This window comes from Castor canadensis, chromosome 12, assembly GCF_047511655.1.
Source record: "Castor canadensis chromosome 12, mCasCan1.hap1v2, whole genome shotgun sequence".
Taxonomy (NCBI): domain Eukaryota; kingdom Metazoa; phylum Chordata; class Mammalia; order Rodentia; family Castoridae; genus Castor; species Castor canadensis.
In genome coordinates, this window is record NC_133397.1 from 17,858,587 (window position 1) to 17,862,507 (window position 3,921).

Sequence of the window (3,921 nt, forward strand, 5' to 3'; positions counted from 1 at the left end):
GACAACAGAATATTCTTGAGGAAAACTTAAATAATAATGGGAAAGACACTTTTGGGAAAACATGGAATATGCCTTACCATACATAGGTCAAAGTGTGCTGAGAGGTAAGCTTAATGGTAACAATGTTGTACTGACATAAGGATATAGCTAGAGAAATGGAAGAGAAATTTATAAACAGAGTCTAATTTATGTTACAGTTTTATATATGATGGAATTAGTTCTCTTTAACCAATGGAGAAAATGTTCATTGTTTAGTTAATGGTCTTGGAAAAACTGGGATGAATTAACAAGAAATCCATTTCACACATTAATAAAGGTCATATGAGTTAAATACTATATTTAAAAAAATTAATATTGTGAGAACACTCTATGAGACAGAATTTTTTGTTTAATCTTTTCAGAGCTAAAGGCTTTACATTGTTTGGTACTAACACCAGGAATAATAAGAGAAATAACACAAATTTCATGTCATAAAATATAAAAACTATAACATTAATTCATTCTTTCAGTTAACCAGTTTTTATTTACTTGTTTGCAGTACTGGAGTTTGAACTCAGGGCCTCATGGTTGTTAGGCAGGTACTCTCCCACTTAAGCCACTCCACCAGCCCTTTTTTGTGCTGAGTACTTTTGAGACAGGGTCTCACTTTCTGCCTCCCAAGTAGGTAGGATTACAGGCATGAGCCACCTGCACCCAACATTCAGTTAACTCATTGTTATTGTGTATTTAGTGTGTATAATGAACAAACCAGAGCACTATAGAGTTAATATAGCATACAATGAATTGATATTTTAAATGTATGAAAAATTCCTATAAGTCAATAGCAAAAAGATGAACAACTTGAGGGAAAATGAGTAAAATACATGTAATGGCAATTTATCAATGTACAAAAAGCCAATAAACAAATGAATAAATGTTCCATAATCAAAGATGTAATTTAAAACAGCAGTGATTTATAGCTTTTTACTTGCTGTATTGATAAAGATTTAAAAGCGTGGTGAAATCTATAGTTGATAATGGTGCATGCAATCAGTATTTCAACTTCTCTTGTAACAGCACAAACTGTACAATTTTGGGAGGGCTATTTTACAATGCATAACAGCATTTCATATGTGCACCAATTTTCCTCTAGCAGTTCTATTTGTAGAAATGAACCCTAAAGAAATTATTGTACAAGTATGTAAAGATTTATGCAAAAGACTTTCATCTGTGGCAGTGTTTATACTAAAAAAGTGAAGCCCACCTAAACATCTGTCTGTGGGGATTGGTTAAATAAATTATGCCTCATTCTGTGAAACTGTCTGAAGATAAGGTACTTATTTGTATACTTACCTGAAAATATCTCCACAATATGTTATATTAAGAAAGCCAGCTTTGCTCTTTTCCTTCCGTGAGACCAAAGGTCCTGGTGTCGCCAAGGGTGGCCACTCGGCCCCATGTCCCCGAGCAGGTATCTAAAGTCTCACTTTTGTCAAGGTGTGCCTGACGACAAGATCCTCATCTTTGACCTGGGCTGGAAAAGAAAGTGGATGACTTCCCACTTTGTGGCCACATGGAGTCTGAAGAATATGAGTCCACATGGAGCCTCCAGAGTTCCGGAGGCTGCCTGTAATTGTGCCAATAAGCACATGGTAAAAAGTTGTGGCAAGGATGCTTTCATGTTCGAGTTTGAGTGCACCCTTTCCATGTTGACTTTCACATGAACAAGATGTTGCCCTGTGCTGGGGCTGACAGGCTCCAGACAGGTATGCAGGGTGCTTTTGGGAAGCCCCAGGGCACAGTGGCCAGGATTCACATTGGCCAGGTAATCATGTCCATCCACATTAAGCTGAAGAATAAGGATTATATGACTGAGGCTCTACACAGGGCCATGTTCAAGTTCCCTGTCACCAGAGGAGCTGCATCTCAAAGAAATGGGGCTTTACCAAGTTTAATGCAGATGAATTTAAAACATGGTGGCTGAGAAGTGGCTAATCCCTAATGACTGTGGGGTCAAATATATCACTAATTGTGGTCCCCTGGACAAGTCACCAGCTCCACACCTGTGAAGGCTCCCCCACTGTGCTGGCTCCTTCTTAATCACCTTAGTCATGCACAACAATAAATCATCTTGTCAACAACAACAACAACAACAAAAAGCCGGCTTTACAGTGTGTAAAGAATAACCTCATTTTAATAGCATATATGTGCAGGCATAAAAATGTACATCTATATGATGACACATAGATGTATGATCCAGTGATACTATTCTTGGGCATCTACCTAAAGGAACATAAGACAGGATGCAGTAGAGACATCTGTCTCTACCAATGTTCATCACAGCACTATTCACAATAGCCAAGATTTGGGAAAACCCCGTTGCCCTACAACTGATGAATGGATCAAGAAGTTGTGGTATATATACATAATGGAGTTTTACTCAGCCATAAGGAATAATGACATGGGGTTTGATGGTAAATGGATGCAATTGGAGGGCATCATGTTAAGTAAGCCAAGTTCAGAAAGACAGGCCACATGTTTTCTCAAATACTTTTGAAGATAGATCCAAAAGATAAACATATCCACAAAAACAAGCATGATCATCTGAAAAGTCATATATAGAACATGTCTGTAATTAGTGGAACTACTGTATGGAACTTGGGGAAAGAGGGAAAGAAAAAGAGAATGACAGAGCATTAGTAATATCGTAAAATGTAACATCTGTGATGATAGAGGACAGAGGGATGTGTATTAAAAGCTGTTGAAAACTAGGGTGGTGGGAGGTAAAGAGTAAAGTAGAATAATGGAAGGGGATGGACGGACCAAAGTAAAGCACACCCACAGTGGGGATACATTGAGAAACCCCTTTGAACATCAACTTAAATATTAATAATGAAAGAACTGTAAAATAGGTACTTTGTGTATATGTGGGATTACTAGTGGGAAGGGAAGGGTGAATGAAGGAGATTAAGATGAGGGTGTATGGTTGATGGACTTCATATAGTTATATGAAATTGAACAAATAAACCCTTTGCAATTGCTTTAAGTGACACAGGAAGAAGGTTGAGGGAAGAGACTATGGGGGTGATACAATAATGTACAATATAAGCCCAGTCCAAATTGTCACTATAATGCTCCCCTGTATTATGAATATATCCTAATAAAAATTATTTTAAAAAGAGGTAGCAAAAGAGTGCTAATGCTATTTTTTCTGAGAGACATGATTTCAGTGAATTTATATTTCCCTATTTATATGTGTTAATGTGTTTGGATTTATTAGAGTACATATTGCTTTTTTTTAATAAAAAGGCATTCTTGTTAAAACATTAAGTCATAAAACCATAAACATAATCCATATTTAAAATCCATGTTTTAAAAATTGTATGTGGTGATATACACCTATAATCCCAACACTAGGAAGCTGAGGCAGAAGGATTAATTGTTTGGGACCAGTCTGGATCACGTTGTGAAATCCTGTCTTTAAAAGTAATTGTTTAAGGACACAATGCTTGTCTGTATAAATCTGTATACAGATTTATAGGATCTGTAGTCCAACATTGTTTTTTGATGTCTTTGTTTTGTTTTTGTTTTTTGAGACAGGTCTTACTATGTAGCCCAGGATGGCCTCAAACTTACCATATTCCTGCCTCTATCACTCAAATGCTGGGTTATAGATTTATACCAAGACAGGCAAGGGGATTTTTGTTGCTTTTTGTTGTTTTTTGCATTGAGAGATTTGCTTTCTCCGTTCAGTTCTCAACAATCATTTTGGCAAACTTTTCCTCAGGTCAGACACTGATTTATTGAGATGATAGGACATGCTGCCTAACCCTAAAGAAGTTGACACGTTACATCATGGTCAACTTGATGCAGTAAGAAAGAGCTTTAAGCTGAAGGAAACTGCTAAAATATGTGGTCCTTTAAGAAGTGATTCTTAAAAGA

At 36.8% G+C, this 3,921-nt stretch overlaps 1 pseudogene; it reads left to right on the forward strand.

The window, feature by feature from the left end:
• Window positions 1–1,436: 1,436 nt before the first annotated feature.
• LOC109702110 (large ribosomal subunit protein uL16-like) lies at window positions 1,437–2,048 on the forward strand (annotated as a pseudogene).
• Window positions 2,049–3,921: the final 1,873 nt, after the last annotated feature.